The 26050-nt window shown below is 40.8% G+C and overlaps 1 protein-coding gene across 2 annotated transcripts in view; it reads left to right on the forward strand.

The window, feature by feature from the left end:
* The window catches only part of GPC3 (glypican 3), a 449578-nt gene that overhangs the window by 358709 nt on the left and 64819 nt on the right, over positions 1–26050 (forward strand). The window lies entirely within an intron of this gene.

Below are 26050 nucleotides of genomic sequence, written 5' to 3' on the forward strand. Positions count from 1 at the left end.
GGCCCCGCCTCTGTGTGTAGGTCGCTGGAGGGCGTCTGCTCTTCGCTCAGACAGGACGGGGTTAAAGGAGCCGCTGATTCAGGGGCTCTGACTCACTCAGGCCGGGGGGAGGGAGGGGCACGGAGTGCGGGGTGAGCCTGCGGCAGCAGAGGCCCACATCTCATTGCACCAGCGTGAGGCGCGCTGTGCGTTCTCCCGGGGAAGTTGTCCCTGCATCCCGGGACCCTGCCAGTGGCGGGCTGCACAGGCTCCCGGGAGGCGAGGTGTCAGTAGTGACTGGTGTTTGCTCACAGGCTTCTTGGTGGCGGCAGCAGCAGCCTTAGCGTCTCATGCCCGTCTCTGGGGTCCGCGCTTTTAGCCACGGCTCGCGCCCGTCTCTGGAGCTCCTTTAAGCAGTGCTCTTAATCCCCTCTCCTCGCGCACCAGGAAACAAAGAGGCAAGAAAAAGTCTCTTGCCTCTTCGGCAGGTCCAGCCTTTTCCCCGGACTCCCTCCCGGCCAGCCGTGGCGCACTAACCCCCTGCAGGCAGTGTTCACGCCGCCAACCCCAGTCCTCTCCCTGGGATCCGACCAAAGCCCGAGCCTCAGCTCCCAGCCCCGGCCCGCCCCGGCGGGTGAGCAGACAAGCCTCCCAGGCTGGTGAGTGCCGGTCGGCACCGATCCTCTGTGCGGGAATCTCTCCGCTTTGCCCTCCGCACCCTTGTGGCTGTGCTCTCCTCCAGGGCTCCGAAGCTTTCCCCCTCCGCCACCCGCAGTCTCCAACTGCGAAGGGGCTTCTAGTGTGTGGAACCCTTTCCTCCTTCACAGCTCCCTCCCACTGGTGCAGGTCCCGTCCCTATCCTTTTGTCTCTGTTTATTATTTTTTCTGTTGCCCTACCCAGGTACGTGGGGAGTTTCTTGCCTTTTGGAAGGTCTGAGGTCTTCTGCCAGTGCTCAGTGGGTGTTCTGTAGGAGTTGTTCCACGTGTAGATGTATTTCTGATGTATGTGTAGGGAGGAAGGTGATCTCCGCGTCTTACTCTTCCGCCATCTTGAAGCTCCTCCCCTATTACTATTAACAGTAAGAGTGAATTCAACTCTCCCGGGAAACCATAACCTTCCAATACATTATTTATGGTTTAGGAATCGTTTTGATTTTCTACCTCAAGAATTTAGCCAAATGACAACTATTTAGTGAACTCTTGTTTCCATTGTTTCTTCATGTCCTAAAACTCTGTGGGCCCTTGTCATATGAGAACTAGCTATGTTGTGTCTCCTTGATGGCCCTTCTCCTTGTGTGACACACTTTCCGTGATCTGAATGAGTACTGAAAGCAAATCCATGAAAGATTTTTGTGGAAGACTGAGGTCACTGAGACTTTGGTGTAATAAGATAATTGACGTGCTGGTATAATAATTTTCAGGCAAATTGAAATAGAAAAATAAAATAAAGGTTTTCCCTTAAAATTATTCCAAGAATATATCTTTTCACAGGAGGGGACACCCAGTCGTATCAATAAAGAGTAGAATTTTCAGTGACCTCTGTAATGCCAACAATAGGAATTTTATTTCTAAATATGGGGTTGCAAACTTTTCCCAGTTGGTTGCTTCCCTTTTTTCTCTTTTTATTGAGATAAAATACACATGCCATAAAATTTACCCTATTAAAATGTATGATCTACTGGTTATTAGTATATTCACCAAGTTGTACAACCATCACCATCATCATCACTATCTAATTCCAGAACATTTTCATCACCCCAAAAAGAAACCCCATAATATTAGCAGTCACTCCCCATTCTCCCCTCCCCCAGCCTTTGGCAACCACTAATCTACTTTCTATGAATTTGCCTATACTGAACATTTTATATAAATGGCATCATATAACATGTGGTCCTTTTGACTGGCTTATTTCACTTAGCATAATATGTTCAAGCTTCATCCAATGAGGTGATAGCTCATTGTGGTTTTGATTTGCATTTCAGTAATGACTCACGATGTTGAATATCTTTTCATTGGCCATTTCTGTATCTTCTTTAGGCAAACGTTTACTCAGATCCTTTTTGCATTATAAAAATTGGGTTGTCTTTTTCTTTTTTACTTATGAGAGTTCATTAGATAATTTGGATACAGGACCCTTATCAGATATGTGGTGTGCAAAAAATTTTTCCCAGTCTGTGAGTTGTCTTCACTTTTTTGATAGTGATTTTTAACTGAGTTTTATTGGAGTATATTGCTTTACAGTGTTTTGTTGGTTTCTACTGTACAGCAAAATGAATCAGCTATACATATGCATATATCCCCTCATTTATTTATTTATTTATTTTTGGCTGCGTTGGGTCTTCATTGCGGTGCGCGGGCTTTCTCTAGTTGTGGCGAGCGGGAACTAATCTTCGTTGCGGTGTGTGGGCTTCTCATTGCGGTGGCTTCTCCTGTTGCAGAGCGTGGACTCTAAGCATGCGGGCTTCAGTAGTTGTGGCACATGGGCTTAGTAGTTTTGGCTCGCGGGCTCTAGAGCACAGGCTCAGTATTTGTGGTGCACGGGCTTCGTTGCTCTGAGGTATGTGGGATCTTCCCGGACCAGGGCTCGAACTTGTGTCCCCTGCATTGGCAGGCGGATTCTTAACCACTGTGCCACCAGGGAAGTCCCTATCCCCTCTTTTTTGGATTTCCATCCCATTTCGGTCACCACAGGGCATTAAGTAGAGTTCCCTGTGCTATATGGTATGTTCTCATTAGTTACCTGTTTTATACATAGTATCAATAGTGTATACATGTCAATCCCAATCTCCCTTGATAGTGTTTTTATTTTGATGAAGTCCAATTTATCTATTTTTTTTCTTTTGTACTTATGCTTTGCCTCACCGAAGTTCACAGAGATTTACCTCTGTGTTTTCCTCTAAGAGCTTTATTGTTTTACATTTTGGCCTTTGGTCACTTTGAGTTAATTTTTGTATATGATATGAGGTAGGGATTAAAAATCATTCTTTTACTTATGGATATCCGGTTTCCTCAGCACCAGTTAGTTTATAATGTTGTTTAAGTCTTTTATGGCCTGTTGATCATCTGTCTAGTTGCTCTCTCCATTATTTAAAATGGGGTATTACTATCTATAGTTACTATTCTTAAGTTGACTATTTTTCCTTTCAATTCTGTCAGTTTTTACTTCATGTCTTTTCAAGTTCTGTTGTTAGATACATATACATTTATAATTGTGAATTATTGGTATTGACCCTCAGTCTTTTAAAAAATTACCTTCTTTGTCTATAGTACCAGTTTTTGTCTTAAAATAAATTTTATCTGATATTAGTGTAGCCACTCTAGCTCTTTCTCAGTTACTCTTTGCATAGTATATTTTTCCATCTTTTTACTTTCAACCTATTTTTGTCTTTGAATGTGAAGTATATCTCTTATAGGCAGTATATCATTAGATCTCTGCCTTTAGATTGGAGAGTTTAATCCAATTAGTTAATGTCATTACTGATACAGTAGGATTTAAATCTGTCATTTTGCTATTTGTTTTCTACATATCTTATGTCTCTTTTTTTCTCTCTGTTGCTCCATTACTGCCTTTTGTATTAAATATTTTCTAGTTTGTCATTTAATTCCCTTGTCATTCACTTTATTACATTTAAAAAATTATTTTATTAGTAGTTGCCCTGTGGATTAACATCTTAATTTATAGCTATCTAATTTGCATTAATACCAACTTAACATTACTACTGTATAGCTTTGTTCCCTCTCTCCTCCTTTGTGCTATTATTGTCATACAGTTTACATCTTTTTAAGCCCATCAACACATATTTCTAATTATATCTTTATGCAATTGTCCTTTAAAAGCAATAGGAAAAAGTATTTACTAAGCAAAAATGTAATAATAATAACAACATCCTATGGAGTTACCTTTTCTAGTTTTCTTCATTTCTTCCTACTGCTTTTGGGTTACTGTCTAGTATCCTTTCATTTAGGCTGAAAGGATTCTCTTTCGGATTTCTTACAGGGCATGTCTAATAGCGACAAACTCCCTCAGCTTTTGTTTATCTGGGAATGTCTTCATTTTTTAAGGGACGGTTTTGCTGGATATAGAATTCTTAGTTGACAGTTTTGGGGTTTTTTTTTTTCTTTCGGTGTTTTGAATCTCTTCTCCCACTGCCTTCTGGGCTTCTTAGTTTTTTATGAGAAATTAGCTGTTAATCCTGTTGATTATTACTTGTACGTGATGAGTTGCTTCTCTCACTGCTTTCATAATTCTCCCTTTGTCATTGATTTTAAATGCAGAGCTGTGAGAAATAGTAGGTTTGGATAATTATTTAACATAGAGCTAGAAAGTGGAATCTCACAAAGCAATACAGGGAATGATTGTGCTCCTCTAAAAGGAAGGTAGTGTTTCTAAGTGTACAGGTTCTGCTTGCATAAAGGAGGTATTATCTTAATGACAAAAGTGATGGAGCTATTTTCCCAGTTGAGTTGATGGAAAACTCTTTTTTCTGGCTGGTATAACTAGAATAAGAAACAAGTCAGGCTGGAGTGATGTGGAGTAGGGACATGTTTTGGGAAGGAGAAGAACTTGTTTAGCAGAAACAGCAGCCTCCTATAAACCCCTGTGGCCCTCTAGGTTTATATTACTAATTACGGCAGTTGTACACTTGTTTTCCATTAATTAAGGTATCTGCATAAGTGTGAGTACCCAAGTGTGTGAATTTGTTGGACACTTTGTCCCTGATGTTGTGGGTGGTGCATTTATAGCAGAAGGTCTCTGCACTATTAACTCACGGGTAATGATGCTGGAATTTAGTTCAAACTTGTAGAGTCACTACATATAACTTCACTGATGGTTACACTGTATATATCCCTGTCTCTTTCTGGAACCATGAAAACACAAGATGTCGACCATCTGAAATGTCAGGGTAGTCCTTAAATATAGTTGTTATTTAAAGATGTATAAATTACAACCAGCCCACCAAATCTAATCTTCGGGACAGCAACATATTTGAAGTTTCAATTTAGTTGAAAGCCACCATAACTTAGGAATTCACCATTTGTTTTAACAAAATTCATCAAGCACTTAAATGTGCATAAGTAAAGAGAGTAGGAAACAAAATGGAATTATGTTTAATTGAATGCAAATGCAAGGATTTCAGTATGATTAAGCCTCTCTGAGATGTTTTCAACCAGAATTACTTGGGAATAGACAGAAGAGATGAATGGGAGAAAATAAGGAAGTACCAATACTTTGGCAGGTGGATTTATCCACCTAATCAGGAGCAGATAAGATGAGGACTTTGGAAGCTTTTATTCCACTGCTTTTCAAACCTTCTAGAGAAGAACTCCTTGTGGACTATGTATTTCTTGAGGGCAAGCTCCATGTTCTATATTATTATCTCTTGCCCATGCCAACCTGGAAATCGGCTGCCACATGTTCCCAGGGGCCATGCTATCCTCTTCCTAGCCTGTGCTCTGACCAGCTTTGGCTAAGGATCCAGGAAGAAGAACCTCATTGCCCTTTTTTCTGTAACTAAAGGCATTTTGCAACTCTCAAGTCCCTTTGCCACTCTCTTATCTTACCTGCTCTCAACTGATTCTCCTGTGATATCCCCAAGGATTAGGCAGAAAGCTAGCATTACTTGCAGCACTGGTGTGTTGAAAAGCTCTACTAACAATTGTGTGTGTGGGCTTGCTATGCTCATCTGTAAAATGGGGGGATTGGACGGACGATATATCTCTCAGGTCCTTTCTAACTCACTTAACATTCCAGGTCTATGACCTGATTCCCTTAGTAACATGTTGAATATAATGCTGAGCACTTCTGGGTGCTCAATACATCTAATATCTCCATTTCTGATACTGGACACCATTCTCTGGGAGGTAGGTTCTCTGCTTCCCAGCCATCTCCTTACCTGTTGCATGTAGCTAGGGTATGCAAGTTAATTTCTTCAAAGATGAGAATTACCATGGCTGTATCCAGAAGTATATTGAACAAACAGGATGTTCAGAATGTGTGCATATTACCTGGTATATCAAAAGGGGTTAAACATTGTGGGGGAGGGAAACAGGTGTTTATTTAACAAAATGTTAATTGAATATGACTAAAAGGAATCTCAGAAGATGGTGGAGAAGCCCATGTTAGAATTGGTCAAGACATTCTTACCTACTGAGCTCCGTGAAGAGAAACAAAGAAAGGTGAAACTATGAATGTGTGTTGGCTGCAGTCTGTTATAAGCTGTCCTTTTCCCCTCCCACACTTACATTCTCCTATTCCTGCTACTCTATCACCACCATCATCACCAAATAGTTTTGTGAAATAGAGAAGAAATCCAGGTAAGACAGCCAGCCAAGCACTTCAGTCCTAGGAGCAAAGCAAAATGTGCATAACCCATGCACCAGTGAGAGCCAACGGGGAAAATAATTCACCATAATCTCTGGGACATATACCTCACCAAAATAGCACAGAATCAAGCCCTGCCCGACACTGAGTACAGATTAGCTGACTTGGTTACATGGTGCTCTTCCCAGACTTTGTGGTTAAATTCTAATGAGCTTCTTAGGAAAAAACAAGGGGCCTGTCTGAGGAATGGATTCCTAGGCAGAGCCAATAGGAGAAATGCTTGATGAGGTTTGGAATTTAAGCATAAGAAGCAATGATGAGAGAGACCCAGATGGGAATGAAAATGATTGTATCTGTACTAGACTCCAACTCTGTGCTTAACTTCAGAGAAGTGAAATTAATCTAAGATTTGCTACCAAATGGCAAGCATTTAGATATACTACATTAGTGAGTGTTTTATGTGGGGATGAAAGGTGAGCGTGAACGATAGTTTAGCCAAATGCTAAGTAGCAAGTATTTTGTAACTATACACAATCAACCCAGTAGAAAATTCTGCAGCTGGAATTTCTGAAACTAGAAGTGACTAAGCCAAAATTGGAAGAATGATCACCAATGTCAATAAGAAGTAGATGTAAAATGGCTGTGAATTTTGTTAAAAGACCATCTGACCAAATAATACAATTCCAGCAAGGTAGTGAATATATTCAAAGTGTTAATGGCCACGCTGGAGTCATCCTACAGTGTTCAGTGATTTCCTTTAAAGCAGCGTCCTAAACAGTTACCAAAAAAGTAGGGCTCGAGGGCTTCCCTGGTGGCGCAGTGGTTGAGAGTCCGCCTGTGGGTTCGTGCCCCGGTCCGGGAAGATCCCACACGCCGCACAGCGGCTGGGCCCGTGAGCCATGGCCGCGGAGCCTGTGCTCCGCAACGGGAGAGGCCACAACAGTGAGAGGCCCGCGTACCGCAAAAAAAAAAAAAAAAAAAAAAAAAAACTAGGGCTCGAATTCCTTTGCTATCGGGGAACAACGGCAGTTCCATTTCACATTCCTCCATCCACCGTTTGACTACTCCATTCAAATCACTCAAGGTACAGAAAGGAAAACTACACCATGATAAGGAAGGACTTAATCATTTGGTATAATCATTTGGTAGCTGCAGTACACAACTAGGGATGCCAGTGGCCCTCGTAAAATTCCAATGCTCTCTCTAGTTGTCTTCTGTGACCAAAGTGTTACAAAACCTGTACATGGTGGATTAAGAAAGGGTCAATTGTTCTAGCATCTTTAATGCTGTGTTTACCACACAAAGCACTGTTTTAGTACACATCCTAGTTTTTCATATTTAAAAGAATTACCCAAGCATTTCTTAAGTTAATCTTCACTTAAGGAGTGACACTAAAAAATATACAAACGCACCATTCTTTTTTGTTTTGAGAATTCTCTGAGTATTTATTACTGATTTCCAAACTTGCAGAATCAGACTGGTAGCCTGTTGTAAAATGCCATTGAACAACACTCCTCATTCATCATGATCATAAATAAAGAAAATGCTGTGAGAATGTCATGTTTAAATTTAACCCGAGTTGATTTACAATATTGTGTTAGTTTCAGGTGTACAGCTTCAGATTCTTTTCCATTATAGGTTATTACAAGATATTGAATATAGTTCTTTGTGCTCTACAGTAGGTCTTTATCTGTTTTATATATAGCAGTGTGTATCTGTTATTCCCATACTCCTAATCTATCCCTCCCCCTCCCCTTTCCACTTTGATAGCCATAAGTTTGTTTTCTATGTTTGTGAGTCTATTTCTGTTTTATAAATAAGTTCATTTGTATCATATTTTAGATTCCACATATAAGTGATATCATATGATATTTGTCTTTGGCTTACTTCACTTAATATGATAATATCTGGATCCATCCATGTTGCTACAAATGGCATTATTTCATTCTTTTTTATGACTGAGTAATATTCCACTATATATACACCATGTCTTCTTTATCCATTCATCTGTCAATGGACATTTAGATTGCTTCCATGTCTTGGCTATTGTGAATAGTGCTGCTATGAACATTGATGAAGAGCACCATTCTTTTGCTGCTTCTATTTCAACCTTTAAAAATATGTGATTAGATATGAATACTAAAATAATTTTACTCATGTTCCTGTGGGAGCCTCCTTCCCCCTTAGGAATCTATAGCCTAAAACTTGGAAAGGGAAATGTTTGAAGCTCTCTGACCTCCAAGGAAATAATAACTAGAAACTCAGAATCTGGTTTTTCATCAAATCCCAGCTAATTTATTTGTACCAGATGCACCAGGCCATTTATTACACTTCAGAATAATACAGTGCAGCCTTAATTATCTGAAACGTATTTTAACTTCATATTTTTCATATAGTACACCAGAGAAGGAAAACGGTTTTCGCTGAAAACCTATTTATAAATCCTGATCTAGACCTAGCCTTTAAAGGCAGGAAGCTTTGACAGGGAAACTAGAGGCATCTCACTAATCCTTGGTGGGCCAGACGCATTCGGTTGACTCTTAAGGCCCTGTGCTTGATGACATAGCTGCTGTGGTTCATACACAGAGGTTATTTTTAGAGGTAAGAATTCTCATTTCCCAAAAGTATAACCACAAAAAGTCTATTTGGAATGAATCAGATTTATACACTAAGACAATAGTAAATGCACAAATCATGTCTGTGAAACCTCAGTTCCCTGAGGAAACGTGATATCTTGGTATACTCTCACCCTGGGACCCTTATCCTCTGTCAGTGGCCCTCATCTAATTACGGCGATCCTTTGGAAACCAAGTGGTGCTGCGGGGTTTCGCAGATGTCTTCGAAGTAAGTTTTCCTTCCAGAAAAAAGGTATATTTCATTTTTGAGGCTTTTCACAATTTAAAACTGACATAGGGACAAAAAGTCACTAACCTTCAGCCATGGTGGTAGCCAGGGTCAGATGCCTTCAGAGGGAAATTGGACTTGGTGGCCTGCAAGGTTACCCTGCTGTATTTGCATCTGGCTGCCACACCTGGCCAATCAGCCTTATCTAGCCAGCTTCTGTGTTTTGTGGGGCTTTTGGACCCTTAAAATGAGATTTATTATAGTAATGCTAAAGACTCTAAAGGAGGTCATTACAGAGCACAGAACTAACACACAGTAGGCCAACTGATCTAGCAAACAGAGTACTCATCTGGGGATTGGAAGGGGCTCACCAGGTGGCCTCAGGAACCACGTTCAGCCACTTAGTGCTTTGGTTGGCCACATCCCTTTGAATTAGTTGGTTCATTTGCTTAAAAAGATCAATTTCCTGCCTTCCTCTTTCACTTGGCCCTGCTTCATCAGAGGAGAGGGCTGCCTCAGCTGGAGGGGAATATGGGACCCCCTGGCAGTCAGTCACTCAGTCTATCTGTACATGTGTCCAGCCTCAGTGTATCCAGGGCTGCCTGGCAGGAATCAGCTATTTCCATACCAGAGCAATAGCAATGGCATATCAGACCAGGGTTGAAGAGAGAGAGATTGAGAGAATCAAAAGTCGGTCAGTAGGGCTTCCCTGATGGCACAGTGGTTGAGAGTCCGCCTGCCGATGCAGGGGACGCGGGTTCGTGCCCCGGTCCGGGAAGATCCCTCATGCTGCAGAGCGGCTGGGCCCGTGAGCCATGGCCGCTGAGCCTGCGCGTCCGGAGCCTGTGCTCCACAATGGGAGAGGCCACAACAGTGAGAGGCCCGCGTACCGAAAAAAAAAAAAAAAAAAAAAGTCGGTCAATAAATTGCTTATTTATTTTGTTAGCCCATTGGTTCATTTATTCTTTCAGTTTCCAAGCATTTCCTAAGCACCTGCTCTGTGTCAGGCCCTGTGCTAGTCCCAGGGCCATGCCCTTTCCAATTTAATGCTGGATTACACAAGCCCTCCTCCCTGGCCCCATTCCAAATCCTAACCACTTTACAGTAACTACCCTTGAACTTTTTCAAGATAAAAGTGGGCACGTTGCCTCACATCTCTCTCAGCTCCAATTTCCTTAGTTGTAAAATGAAGCTAATAATACTTGCCTTGCTGCCTCACAGGGGTCCGGGATGGATCAACTGAGAAAACAGATATGGACCTACTTTTAATTATAAAAATAATGAAATACTGATAGTAATGACACAATAACTAAGATTTATTGAGAGCCTACGGTGTTCCACAGAATGAGCCCTACCCAGACCATAATTGAATGTTAACTGGAACCGAAAATTCAGAATTCATCCTCTTCAGAGATTCAGGTCTTATAAACATATTTTTAATATATAATATTAATATAACATTGTGTAAGTACTTACTGTGTGCCAGATACTAAGCTTAATCCTTTACATGGTTTACCTCATTTAATCCCCATGACAATGCAATGTGGGAGATAGGTATAGGTATTATTATACACGTTTTATAGATAAGAAATATAAGGATCAGAGAGGTTAAAGAATAACTTGTTTATAATAACAAAGCTAGTAAACGATAGATTTGAACACAAGTTTTCTGTCTCTAGAGAGTGTGAGCTTTTAACCACCGTGCTTTGCCTCCTCTTGGAAAAGCGTAAAGCTCTATACAGTTCTAAGCTATTGGTAATAGTATTGTAAATTTTTTTATTTTAAGGCAGTGGACAGATTCCTAACTGCAGAGAACCATTTCTGCCACTGGGAGCGAGCCCCACCAAAATAGTTTTAATTTCATCCCGAGTTTGCTTCTTTCACACCCTGGTTTGTTTTACTATCCAGGTATTTATTGAGTTGGGAGGACTTATTCTCACAAGTTTCCAGGCTACATTAACAAACGTAAAGTAAGAATCGGGGAAGCTAGAAGTGGTAGAGAAAGTGTGTGCTGTGGATAAGAGGCAGACATGGAAGCAATGCCCAGGCAAAAGTGTATCTGGGTGTGGGTGGCCTTCTTAGTGGCACCACATGGAAGCACAGCCTCTGCCGGGTCCCATTGCTCTTTATTACTACACATCTCTGTGTGCATCCTCAGTGCACAGACCCTTATCTGACTGGGAGCATCCAGCAGGGTTTCCCCAGACTCTTACAAAAATTCCACCCACCCTTTTTTTCTGGTGCCTCAGTGTTTGGCCAGGGGGTGTTACTTGTGCTTCACGAGGCATGTGTACTAAGCTCTTCGTGTCTGCCTCAGTGGCTGCTACTGCTCTTCCGTCTCCTCTTCCTCCCTTTCTTCATCTTCAAGATCATCATCATTATCCTTAGCAACAGGGTTAACATGTTCGAGAACTAATTACCTTGCCAAGCAACGTGCTAAGCACTTTATCTGCATTCTATTTATCTGTTCATTCATCCATTTAATGAGTATTTTTTGAACATTTACTTTGTACCAAACACCGTGCAGCACATTGAAACAGACCATTATTTCTTCTTTTAGTCTAGTCGGGGTGCAACAGGGGACTATATAATTACAAACTGTGGAAAGTTCTATGAAAGAAGGATACATGGGACTGTGAAAGGTGAAAGGTGCTGTTGAACTTAATTCTTCAACAACCCTGCAAAGTTAATGAATAGCATTAACGTCTATTTTACAGGCAAGGAAACTGAAGCTCAGAGAGGTTAAGTGACTTGCCAAAAGTAACACAGCCAGTAAGTAGGCTGAGTAGAGATTCATACCCATGCGGGTCAGATTCCAAAGCTCACACTCTTAAGGGTTATACTTTATTGCCTCTGCAATGTGTGAAGTGCATATATAGCCATTCATTCTAGCCCTATACACTTTGGTTCTGGCTTCTCCTCAAATGTGTGGAGTCGCAATTGTTTCCAATTAGTTGTGGCTGTGGTTTGGTGCATTCGTTCAAAGAAAGTGTGCATGCAAAGCAGAGGTCACGTGCCCTAGGTCTTGTGGATGTGCACAGCGTATAAATAATAATGGCATTCCCCCAAAGCTGGGACTCATTGGAGTCACACATTTGTTTCACATTAGCTTATGCTACTCAAATACAAACAGTAAAGCATGTATTTACATTGCTGTGGACATGGAAAGCCGAACCCCCAAAGCATTCCTTGCAGGTTGGATAAAGCTGGGCATCCAAATAGTTCAAAATCAGTTTTGTAAGCCCAGCTTAATAGCTTTAAAATGAAACCTGGATTCCAGATATTTTTTAAAATGCCTAGAGAGAGGTATGTGAGTAGCCAAAAGAGACAAAACCAGCTAAATCCTCAAAATATGTACCAAGCCCCATATTTGTAGTATCTACTCTTGTTACTTGTCCTTTATTTTTAAAATGCTGAAGAGCTTAAAGTCAAGAAAACTCTTAACCATGGAACAGCAGCAATGGAATTTTTCATTCTATTCTAACCAGCTGTCTGAAGCTTTTCAAAACAAACCTGTTTGTGATGAGATGGTTTGGTTATTTAAGTAGATGGCGAGGCTGAGAAGAACAAGCAGGAGGCATCCGATGTCATTGTCTCCCCCTCCCAGCTCTCCGGCCCAATAACAAAAGGCTTCCCATCAAAGTATAGTTCATGGATAGCGTCTGAGAAAATGAGATTGAACTGGAAATTATCTTAGGTAAAGAAGTCAGGATGGCAAAAGATGTGAACGAAGTCCCCATTAGTTGATGTCTTTACCTAAGAGAGCTTTTTCTTTTTTTGAGCACCTGTGGACTTGGAAGCAGAAGACTATATTTTTAATGAGGTCACTATCACTTACTGAGTAACTTGGTCAATTCTTATCCCCTCTCTGAGCCTCCCTTGACGTGGGAAATGGGGATGACAATCTTCCCTATTACACAAATTGATGGTGCAGACTCAAGGATTACATGAGAGAACATATGTTAAGTCCTAGCACAGTGTGTGGCTGATAAGGTTCATATCTTTGCAATCAAGGTAATTCCAAGAGGCACATTACTTATACCATACAGACAGATCAAGAGTTGCTGCTCTCGCTGTCTAATTTCAGCATATTTGATCCCCCTAAGAACAACAAGTATGTCGTTTGATCTTTGTTCTGCTGTCAAGCAAGCATGAAAAGAGCTTTGGCCAAATCACATCGTCCCATGCTGCAGTGCTCTTTTGTTATCTTGGTTATGGTTTTAAGAACATGAAATTGCTGTATTCTAGAAAGCCTTTTTTCCTCTTATGCTGTGGTTTTAATTTTCTTAAGTAATTATTCCGGGCTTTTTGTTTCCTTTTATCACACAACCCTGAGTACCTGTTCCAGGGCTAGCTTTAAATATTTCCCTTTCTAATCAAACAAAGTCACTCACTTTACACAAGGGTATTTTCATTAACTACAAAGACAAAGGGTCACGATGTCCATGCCTAAGTGAAAAGGAAATCATCTGATTGCATTTACTTTTTTATAAAATGGTCTGAAGAACGTGCATTAAGAATTCAAACACACGTGGGGCTGAGGTGACTCTTGTCCAAAGATGGTTTCACCAGATTTCTGGGAAGTGGAGTGACCCTGGAGCAGCGTTTCTTAAAGTGTGGTCTGTGGTTCACTCACAGAAAGGTTGGGGCAGGGGCAGGGGTACATATAGTTAACAGTGCAGATCTGTGCTCTACCCCAGACCTGCTAAGTTAGAAGCTCTGTGGGTGGGGCCTGGGAGCCTGAGTTTTTAACGAACATCCTAGGTGATTCTTATGGAAATTGAAGACTCACTCCCATGGTGTATAAAAATGTACATACCATTCGACCCAGTAATCCTACTGGCGGGAAACTAAGGAAAACTATGGCAGGAGTTATGGAATGCTCCTGATGATTGATCCGTCTTTATTTATAAGAGCAAAAAGAACTAGAAGCAATGTAATATTTTCAACATTAGGAAAATGGGTAGATCCCTGAGGGGCACTGTGTAGGTGTTTTAAACGCATTTAAAGCATTTCATGTATCACATTCATAACAACCATTCTATGAGGCAGGCATTATTTTCCTCATTTTACCGATGAGGACATTGAGATTTAGGGAGATTAAGCAGCAAAGTTAGTAAGTGGAAAGAAAGAAGTTAATAAGGGGAAAACCCAGAATTCTAACCCAAGTCAGTCTGATTCTAAAATGCAAGTTCAACCGTGTAGAAATATAGACATTAGTAACAACGCTACCCCAGAGAACACAAACATTGGTTCTTAAAGTTTGGGAATTGGGTTTTTTTCCCCTTATTTCTCTTTCCTTTCCTCTTTCTGTATTACATTAATACTTACATAATGAAAATATCGATTATAAAATAAAAATTGATTGTATATTTAAGCAACCATGATAATTTTATGTGAGTCAGAGTCGCAAGGAGGGTAGAAACTGTGGAAAAAGCTGGGCAGCGGGAAGGCCTCGTGTACTTCCTGCTAAGGAGGGCCAAACAGTGCACGGCAGAAATGTCAGGTTTAGGGAATGGTTCTGGGGGTCGTGGAGTAAAATCATCGGTGTTTTAATAAGATAGTTTACATTGATAATCATTATTCCGAGCCCTGGCTTTTAAAAAGCTAATAGGATACCGTCCTTTGAAAATGGCAAACAGTTCATCAGAAGTATCAGGCACCTAAAGTTAACTGATTTGTGTGCAAATCCCTCATAACTTTTCTTTTATAAAGTGAGCGTTCAGTCTGGAAGACATTGTAAAGAGTGAGAGAGGGAACAAAACGGTCAATATTGTGAATTGTAATTAGCTTATTTGATTTCTGTGCCAAATTCCAGGCTATGCTAAATCCACGGTCCTTGCTGGTAATTCCTCATCTCTGACACGTTACCCTTCTTTCAACACTCTGGAGCTTCGGACTCTTTGAGACTTTTGCATTAACAATAGCTTTCTAGGTTTGGATTTGTTTTGTTCATGTGTGAGGGGTAGGCTCTTCAGCAGATGTCTGTGTAATATGGTTTGAAAGTATGCTGTAATCCTTCTTCAATGCTGAAGTTGTCTCCAAAATGGGAGTCATTTGAGAACTAAAGAAGTAATTTCACTGGCAAAGTTTTAAAGTTTTTTTTAAATTGCACTTTAAAAAAACTGAAATACCGGAGAATACTGGGGGCATTGTACACGAGGTTGGAAAACGGCCTCTCAAAGATTAGCTACAGATCTTAGCCAGGGTCGTCCAAAAGGGTTTAGTTATTCATTCACAAGTTTTTCTATAATTCATGTGGGCTTTGGCTTTCTCCTTTTTCATGAGGTTGTGGAAGTAGCCTTTAAAGAATTAAAGATGCCATGCCACTTCATCTTGCTTCAGTTCAATAGCACGTTTATTGAGTGCCTACTATGTGCCAGACACTGCCTTAAATGCTGTGGGGTTCAAAGGTAAATAAGGCACAGCCCCTGGGCAGCTCACAGTCTGGTGGTGGAGGGAAGCCACGTGTACAAATAAATAATACCAGGTTGCATACGTAAAGTGCTCTTTAGGAGGTACAGATAAAGGGAGCAGTGCTGGAAGAGGGAAAGGGAGAATTATAATAACTATCTGTGGTGGCCAGGAAGGCTTTATTAAGGAAGTGACATTTGAACTTGGCTTGAAAGGATGGAGTGCTTTCAATAGAAATGAAAACAACTCACGTTAGGTGCTCAATTAATGTTTGCTGAAGGGATTAATGAAAGGCGCAGATGTGAGACATGCTTGAGAAAGAGAAAGTTCACAAAGCTGTATCTAACCGCAGATTCCCCTTATGTGAACAGTTCTAATTCAGGTAATCCATGACATACACGAAGGATGCATTTTTCAAAATTGACCTTCAAATGCGTATGTCAAAAGCAATTTTCCCATATGAAATAATGGTAATAGAAGAAGTTGGGGTATTTTGGTCAAACTGAAATGACATTATAGTCTAGGTTAGTAGTACTCAAAGAATAGTTTATGAACCCTGGTAGTCTATGAAACCCAGGGATCCGCAAGGTCAAAATTACTTGCACCACAATACTGTTACTTGCCTTTTCCACTGTGCTGATATCTGCACTGATGCTGCAGAAGCAATAGTGAGTACAACTGTTGGCACCACAGTATGAATCAAGGCAGTGGCACCAAAGTGTGCTCGTCATCATTGTACTCTTCACTGGCATCCACGTGCAGGAAAATAAAAGGCATTTCACTTAAGAATATCATTGCTGAAGCAGTAAAACTGATTAATGTATTAAACCTTAACGCCTGAGTATACTTCTAAAGAATATTCTGTGTTATGACATTTGACGTATGTTTAAGGTACTTCTGCTGCAAACTGTTGATATGTGTCTCAAGGAAACGCACTTGTGAGATTATTTAAGCTATGAGCTAAACTAGCCTCTGTAATGACTGAGAAACGATGGTTATACAGACATCAGTATTTGCTAGCCATTTTCTTCGAAAGGAACAAAGAGAGCCTGACAGTTAAAGGAAAAACTGACAGTATTTGTTGCCAAGGATACCATTTGAACTTTCAAGAGAAAATTAAAATTTTGGGAAACTTGTATCTACCACCATGACCTTGAGAGCTTCCCAATATTTAAAAGACTTTTTTAAATGAGATTGCAGGTGATGTTAATCAATGTGATTTTTTTTTTTTTTTTTTTTTTTTTTTGCGGTACGCGGGCCTCTCACTGTTGTGGCCTCTCCGGTTGCGGAGCACAGGCTCCGGACGCACAGGCTCAGCGGCCATGGCTCACAGGCCCAGCCGCTCCGCGGTATGCGGGATCTTCCCAGACCGGGGCACGAACCTGTGTCCCCTGCATCGGCAGGCGGACTCTCAACAACCGCGCCACCAGGGAAGCCCAATCAATGTGATTTTTTGACATCATATAATGAAAGATTTCAACATTTGGAAGACCTGCAGAACTCAGTAAACCAATATTTTCCGGATGATCCATGCATGATGAGACAAAATGGGTAAAAGGCCCATACAAAGTTCGAAACATACCAATGGATTTTAATGTAACAGAACATGAAAAGTTTATTTATATGGTTTCGTATTCAACGTTGCAAGTAACCTTTCCTCCTTGTTGAATTTTTATGTAGTTATCAGTGAAAAATATCCACAATTATCTGAAAAGGCTATTAAGTACTTCTCTCTTTTCCCGTTACATACCTGTGAGAGGCTGGGTTTTCTGCAGATGTTTCAACCAAAACAACATATAACAACAGATTGAAGGGAGAAGCAGATATGACAATCCAGCTGTCATATGACACTAGATATTAAAGATATGTGCAAAAATGTAAAACAATGCCACCCTTCTTCTAATGGTTTTATGTCAGGGGAAAATATGTTTATTTTTCATTAAAAATGCTATTTTTTAACACCTTTATTGGAGTATAATTGCTATCCAATGGTGTGTTAGTTTCTGCTTTATAACAAAGTGAATCAGATATACATATACATATGCTCCCATATCTCTTCTCTCTTCCCTCTCCCTCCCTCGCATCCTCCCTATGCCACCCCTCTAGGTGGTCACAAACCACCCAGCTGATCTCCCTGTGCTATACGGCTGCTTCCCACTAGCTATCGGTTTTACGTTTGGTAGTGTATATACGTCCATGCCACTCTCTCCTTTTCACAGCTTACCCTTCCCCCTCCCCATATCCTCAAGTCCATTCTCTAGTAGGTCTCTGTCTTTATTCCCGTCTTACCCCTAGGTTCTTCATGACATTTTTTTCCTTAAATTCCATATATATGTGTTAGCATACGGTATTTGTCTTTCTCTTTCTGACTTACTTCACTCTGTATGACAGACTCTAGGTCCAACCACCTCACTACAAATAACTCAATTTCGTTACTTTTTATGGCTGAGTAATATTCCATTGTATATATGTGCCACATCTTCTTTATCCATTCATCTGATGACGGACAATTAGGTTGCTTCCATGGCCTGGCTATTGTAAATACAGCTGCAGTGAACATATTGGTACATGACTCTTTTTGAATTATGGTTTTCTCAGGGTATATGCCCAGTAGTGGGATTGCTGGGTCATATGGTAGTTCTATATGTAGTTTTTTAAGGAACCTCCATACTGTTCTCCATAGTGGCTGTATCAATTTACATTCCCACCAACAGTGCAAGAGTGTTGCCTTTTCTCCACACCCTCTTCAGCATTTATTCCTTGTAGATTTTTGATGATGGCCATTCTGAGCGGTGTGAGATGATATCTCATTGTAGTTTTGATTTGCATTTCTCTAATGACTAATGATATTGAGCATTCTTTCATGTGTTTGTTGGCAATCTGTATATCTTCTTTGGAGAAGTGTCTATTTAGGTCTTCTGCCCATTTTTGGATTGGGTTGTTTGTTTTTTTGTTATTGAGCTGCATGAGCTGCTTGTAAATTTTGGAGATTAATCCTTTGTCAGTTGCTTCATTTGCAAATATTTTCTCCCATTCTGAGGGTTTTCTTTTGGTCTTGTCTATGGTTTCCTTTGCTGTGCAAAAGCTTTGAAGTTTCATTCGGTCCCATTTGTTTATTTTTGTTTTTATTTCCATTTCTCTAGGAGGTGGGTCAAAAAGGATCTTGCTGTGATTTATGTCATAGAGTGTTCTGCCTGTGTTTTCCTCTAACAGTTTGATAGTTTCTGGCCTTACATTTAGGTCTTTAATCCATTTTGAGCTTATTTTTGTGTATGATGTTAGAGAGTGCTCTAATCTCATACTTTTACATGTAACTCTCCAGTTTTCCCAGCACCACTTATTGAAGAGGCTGTCTTTTCTCCACTGTATATTCTTGCCTCTATCAAAGATAAGGTGACCATATGTGTGTGGGTTTATCTCTGGGCTTTCTATCCTGTTCCATTGATCTGTATCTCTGTTTTTGTGCCAGTACCATACTGTCTTGATTACTGTAGCTTTGTAGTATAGTCTGAAGGCAGGGAGCCTGATTCCTCCAGCTCCGTTTTTTGTTCTCAAGATTTCTTTGGCTATTCGGGGTCTTTTGTGTTTCCATACAAGTTGTGAAATTTTTTGTTCTAGTTCTGTGAAAAATGCCAGTGGTACTTTGATAGGGATTGCACTGAATCTGTAGATTGCTTTGGGCAGTAGAGTCATTTTCACAATGTTGATTGTTCCAATCCAAGAACATGGTATATCTCTCCATTTATTTGTATAATCTTTAATTTCTTTCATCAGTGTCTTATAATTTTCTGTATACAGGTCTTTTATCTCCTTAGGGAGGTTTATTCCTAGATATTTTATTCTTTTTGTTGCAGTGGTAAATGGGAGTGTTGTCTTGATTTCACTTTCAGATTTCTCATCATTAGTGTATAGGAATGCCAGAGATTTCTGTGCATTAATTTTGAATCCTGCTATTTAGCAAATGCATTGATTAGCTCTAGTAGTTTTCTGGTGGAATCTTTAGGATTCTCTATGTAGACTATCATGTCATCTGCAAACAGTGACAGCTTTACTTCTTCTTTTCCGATTTGGATTCCTTTTATTTTCCTTCTCTGATTGCTATGGCTAAAACTGCCAAAACTATGTTGAATAATAGTGATGAGAGTGGGCAACCTTGTCTTGTTCCTGATCTTAGTGGAAATGGTTTCAGTTTTTCACCACTGAGGATGATGTTGGCTGTGGGTTTGTCATATATGGCCTTTATTATGTTGAGGTAAGTTCCCTCTATGCCTACTTTCTGCAGGGTTTTTATCATAAATGGGTGTTGAATTTTGTCAAAAGCTTTCTCTGCATCTATTGAGATGATCATATAGTTTTTCTCCTTCAATTTGTTAATATGGTGTATCATGTTGATTGATTTGCGTATATTGAAGAATCCTTGCATTCCTGGGATAAACCCCACTTGATCATGGTGTATGATCCTTTTAATGTGCTTTTGGATTCTGTTTGCTAGTATTTTGTTGAGGATTTTTGCATCTATGTTCATCAGTGATATTGGCCTGTAGTTTTCTTTCTTTGTGACATCTTTGTCTGGTTTTGGTATCAGGGTGATTGTGGCCTCAGAGAATGAGTTTGGGAGTGTTCCTCCCTCTGCTATATTTTGGAAGAGTTTGAGAAGAATAGGTGTCAGCTCTTCTCTAAATGTTTGATAGAATTCGCCTGTGAAGCCATCTGGTCCTGGGCTTTGGTTTGTTGGAAGATTTTTAATCACACTTTCAATTTCAGTGCTTGTGATTGGTCTGTTCATATTTTCTATTTCTTCCTGATTCAGTCTTGGCAGGTTGTGCATTTCTAAGAATTTGTCCATTTCTTCCAGGTTGTCCATTTTATTGGCATAGAGTTGCTTGTAGTAATCTCTCATGATCCTTCGTATTTCTGCAGTGTCAGTCGTTACTTCTCCTTTTTCATTTCTAATTCTATTGATTTGAGTCTTCTCCCTTTTTTTCCTGATGAGTCTGGCTAATGGTTTATCAATTTTGTTTATCTTCTCAAAGAACCAGCTTTTAGTTTTATTGATCTTTGCTATTGTTTCCTTCATTTCTTTTTCATTTATTTCTGATCTGATCTTTATGATTTCTTTCCGTCTGCTAACTTTGGGGGTTTTTTGTTCTTCTTTCTCTAATTGCTTTAGGTGTAAGGTTAGGTTGTTTATGTGAGATGTTTCCTGTTTCTTAAGGTAGGGTTGTATTGCTGTAAACTTCCCTCTTAGAACTGCTTTTGCTGCATCCCATACGTTTTGGGTCATCGTGCCTCCATTGTCATTTGTTTCTTGGTATTTTTTGATATCCTCTTTGATTTCTTCAGTGATCACTTCGTTATTAGGTAGTGTATTGTTTAGCTTCCATGTGTTTGTATTTTTTACAGATTTTTTCCTGTAATTGATATCTAGTCTCATAGCATTGTGGTTGGAAAAGATACTTGATACGATTTCAATTTTCTTAAATTTACCAAGGCTTGATTTATGGCCCAATACATGGTCTGTCCTGGAGAATGTTCCATGAGCACTTGAGAAGAATGTGTATTCTGTTGTTTTTGGATGGAATGTCCTATAAATATCAATTAAGTCTATCTTGTTTAATGTGTCATTTAAAGCTTGTGTTTCCTTATTTATTGTCATTTTGGGTGATCTGTCCTTTGGTGAAAGTGGGGTGTTAAAGTCCCCTACTATGATTGTGTTACTGTTGATTTCCCCTTTTATGGCTGTTAGTATTTGCCTTATGTATTGAGGTGCTCCTATGTTGGGTGCATAAATATTTACAATTGTTATATCTTCTTCTTGGATTGATCCCTTGATCATTATGTAGTGTCCTTCTTTGTCTCTTGCAATAGTCTTTATTTTAAAGTCTATTTTGTCTGATATGAGAATTGCTACTCCAGCTTTCTCTTGATTTCCATTTGCATCGAATATCTTTTTCCATCCCCTCACTTTCAGTCTGTATGTGTCCCTAGGTGTGAAGTGGGTCTCTTGTAGACAGCATATATACGGGTCTTGTTTTTTTATCCATTCAGCCAGTCTGTGTCTTTTGGTGGGAGCATTTAATCCATTTATATTTAAGGCAATTATCAATATGTATGTTCCTATTCCCATTTTCTTAATTGTTTTGGGTTTGTTATTGTAGGTCCCTTCCTTCTCTTGTGTTTCTTGCCTAGAGAAGTTCCTTTAGCATTTGTTGTAAAGCTAGTTTGGTGGTGCTGAACTCTCAGCTTTTGCTTGTCTGTAAAGGTTTTAAATTTTCCATGGAATCTGAATGAGATCCTTGCTGGGTAGAGTAATCTTGATTGTAGGTTTTTCTCCTTCATCACTTTAAATATGTCGTGCCACTCCCTTCTGGCTTGCAGAGTTTCTGCTGAAAGATTAGCTGTTAACCTTATGGGGATTCCCTTGTGTGTTATTTGTTGTTTTTCCCTTGCTGCTTTTAATATTTGTTCTTTGTATTTAATTTTTGATAGTTTGATTAATACGTGTCTTGGCGTGTTTCTCCTTGGGTTTATCCTGTATGATACTCTCCGTGCATCCTGGACTTGATTAACAATTTCCTTTCCCATATTAGGGAAGTTTTCAACTATAATCTCTTCAAATATTTTCTAAGTCCCTCTCTTTTTCTCTTCTTCTTCTGGGACCCGTATAATTCAAATGTTGGTGCGTTTAATGTTGTTCCAGAGATCTCTGAGACTGTCCTCGGATCTTTTCATTCTTTTTTCTTTATTCTGCTCTGCCTTAGTTATTTCCACTATTTTATCTTACAGGTCACTTATCCGTCCTTCTGTCTCAGTTATTCTGCTATTGATCCCTTCTAGAGTATTTTTAATTTCATTTATTGTGTTGTTCATCATTGCTTGTTTCCTCTTGAGTTCTTCTAGGTCCTTGTTAAATGTTTCTTGCACTTTCTCTATTTTATTTCCAAGATTTCGGATCATCTTTACTATCATTATTCTGAATTCTTTCTCAGGTAGACTGCCTCTATTTCCTCTTCATTTGTTAGGTCTGGTGGGTTTTTACCTTGCTCCTTCTGCTGTGTTTTTCTGTCTTCTCATTTTGCTTATCTTACTGTGTTTGGGGTGTCCTTTTTGCAGGCTGCAGGTTCGTAGTTCCCGTTGTTTTTGGTATGTCTCCCCAGTGGCTAAAGTTGGTTCAGTGGGTTGTGTAGACTTCCTGGTGGAGGGGACTGGTGTCTGTGTTCTGGTGTGTAGGTCCATGTCTGGTGGTGTGTTTTGGGGTGTCCTTGGCCTTATTATGATTTTAGGCAGCCTCTCTGCTAATGGGTGGGGTTGTGTTCCTGTCTTGCTAGTTGTTTGGCATAGCGTGTCCAGCACTGTAGCTTGCTGGTCATTGAGTGCTGGTGTTGAGATGGAGATCTCTGGGAGATTTTTGCCGTTTGATATTACGTGGATCAGGGAGGTCGCTTGTGGACCAGTGTGCTGAATTTGGCTCTCCCACCTCAGAAGCACAGCCCTGACGCCTGGCTGGAGCACCAAGAGCCCTTCATCCACATGGCTTAGAATAAAAGGGAGAAAAAGTCAAAAGAAAGAAAGCAAGAGAATAAAATAAAATAAAAGTAAGATAAAATAAAGTTATTAAAATAAAAAATAATTATTAAGAAAAAAGTTTCTTAAAAGCAAAAAAATGAAACAACGGACGGACAGAACGCTAGGACAAATGGTGACAGCAAAGCTATACAGACAAGATCTCACACAGAAGCGTACACATACACACAAACAGAGGAAAAGGGGGGAAAATAATAAATCTTGCTCTCCATGTCCACCTCCTCAATTTAGGATGATTCGTTATCTATTCAGGTATTCCACAGATGCAGGGTACATGAAGTTGATTGTGGAGCTTTAATCCGCTGCTCCTAAGGCTGCTGGGAGAGATTTCCCTTTCTCTTCTTTGTTCTCACAGCTCCCGGGGTTCAGCTTTGGATTTGGCCCCGCCTCTGCGTGTAGGTCGCTGGAGGGGTCTGTTCTTCGCTCAGACAGGATGGGGTTAAAGGAGCCGCTGATTCGGGGGCTCTTGCTCACTCAGGCCGGGGGGAGGAAGGGGTACAGAGTGTGGGGCGAGCCTGCGGAGGCAGAGGCCAGCGTGACGTTGCACCAGACTGAGGCACGCCATGCGTTCTCCCGGGGAAGTTGTCCCTGGATCACGGAACCCTGGCAGTGGCGGGCTGCACAGGCTCCCGGGAGGCGAGGTGTGGATAGTGACCTGCGGTTGCACACAGGCTTCTTGGTGGCGGCAGCAGCAGCCTTAGCGTCTCATGCCCGTCTCTGGGGTCCGCGCTTTTAGCCGCGGCTCGCGCCCGTCTCTGGAGCTCCTTTAAGCAGCACTCTTAATTCCCTCTCCTCGCGCACCAGGAAACGAAGAGGGAAGAAAAAGTCTCTTGCCTCCTCGGCAGGTCCAGACTTTTCCCCGGATTCCCTCCCGGCCAGCCGAGGCGCACTAACCCCCTGCAGGCTCTGTTCACGCCGCCAACCCCAATCCTCTCCCTGCACTCCGACGGATGCCCTAGCCTCAGCTCCCAGCCCCGCCCGCCCCGGCGGGGGAGCAGACAAGCCTCTCGGGCTGGTGAGTGCCGGTCGGCCGTGATCCTCTGTGCGGGAATCTCCCCGCTTTGCCCTCTGCACCCCTGTTGCTGTGCTCTCCTCTGTGGTTCCGAAGCTTTCCCCTTCCGCCACCCGCAGTCTCTGCCCGTGAAGGGCCTTCCTAGTGTGTGGAAACCTTTCCTCCTTCACAGCTCCCTCCCACTGGTGCAGGTCCCGTCCCTATTCTTTTGTCTCTGTTTATTCTTTTTTCTTTTGCCCTACCCAGGTACGTGGGGACTTTCTTGCCTTTTGGGAGGACTGAGGTCTTCTGCCAGCGTTCAGTAGGTGTTCTGTAGGAGTTGTTCCACGTGTAGATGTATTTCTGATGTATCTGTGGGGAGGAAGGTGATCTCCGTGTCTTACTCTTCCGCCATCTTCCTCAACTCCAAAAATGCTATTTATGTTAACATATCATGGGTTTATTATTGTTACGTTTAAATTAGTTATTACATATTTTTTTAAATTTCTCAGTTATAAGTTATAAGATGGTAATGTGGATAGATATAACTATATATAATCAGAAGTTCCCTGGGATTCCCACTAAGAGTATAAAGGGGTCCTAAATTCTAAAAGTTAGAGAACTACTGGTGTATCTTATCCTACTGCGTGTGTGTGTATTATACGTTTAGATGTGTGGGGTTGGGAGGTGGGGTAGCGAAGCACATGCCTTAGAGCAGCAGGGTGGAGGTGCTGCTGGAGTGGGAGATGGGAGGTGGCTTCACTTCTCAGACAACATTAGAGGTCGTTGGCCAGTAAAGAACCAACTTTTTGTTGTGGACTTTTCTTTCTTTGCTTAAAAAGAGAAACCAACCTGCAGTCATATTTCTCTGTGATGCGTAGCTTGTTGCAAGTAGATCATGGTGTAACAGCTAAATCACAGGTGGAGAACATAAGAGTATATTTTGCAGTGACAGTGAACTCAGACAGTGGAAGCCACAGAAACCAAGATGTGCCTGTGTTATGTATGCAGCATTTTTTTCTTCCAGATACCTCTTCTGCAATCGCAGAAATCTCACTTTCTGCATATCCAACATCTTTTGTTGTCCATTATTTAAAAATGGAAGGTGGGACTGAGATTTAGAACTAAAAATGGATGATGGGGCAGAAGCTAGAGGAGGAATAGAAGATGTTGGATTACAGCCTTGGAGAGAGAGGGTGAGGAAAAGTAAAATTGCTCTCAGAGACCTCTCATGCTGTGAGCTGGGCCTCTGAGTCAATGGAGAGACATTTGGGAGGCAGGAGTCACCATAAAATTAGAAAGGTATTGATTGTGTGACTGAAAATCCAGAAACTGAAGGGCAAAACAGACATGCCTCTTATTAGGCATATGATCTACAATGAAGCCAAATGAATTTCAAAGCATCTTATTGAAATTGTGGAAGCGGGAGATATTTTTAAAGTTTTTCTAGTGGTCAGGGCATAATACGAGGCAATGAATTATAAGTATTCATTTAAATATGTATAAAATGTCACTGCTGTTCTCTTCATTTGGTGGGATGCGCTTGTTGCTTTAATTTAGTGAATGTAAATATAGTTAGAGAGGGCTTCCATAAACATCTTCTCTGAACGTGGTGTTCTCTCAGCCTATAAATATGCCTTGCCTATCATGTCTTAAGTTCCTCATCAGTAAATTCTCCTCCCATGGAGGCTTTCAGGAACTTAAGACGTGGGAACGTTCTGATACAATATACACTCTGGCTACTGGATGGTGGAAGTAGAGTGGAAGGGTGGAGAATTATATCAAATGCTATGGAAGGGTCCAGAAGTATGCAACTCTAGAGAGTATAAGCAGTGTACGTCTATTTAAGTTTGAAAATGATTTTTAAAACCTCTATGTAACTCTTTTAACATTTTTTAATGCCTCCTGTTAATAAC

Source organism: Pseudorca crassidens, chromosome X (assembly GCF_039906515.1).
Source record: "Pseudorca crassidens isolate mPseCra1 chromosome X, mPseCra1.hap1, whole genome shotgun sequence".
Classification (NCBI taxonomy): Eukaryota; Metazoa; Chordata; class Mammalia; order Artiodactyla; family Delphinidae; genus Pseudorca; species Pseudorca crassidens.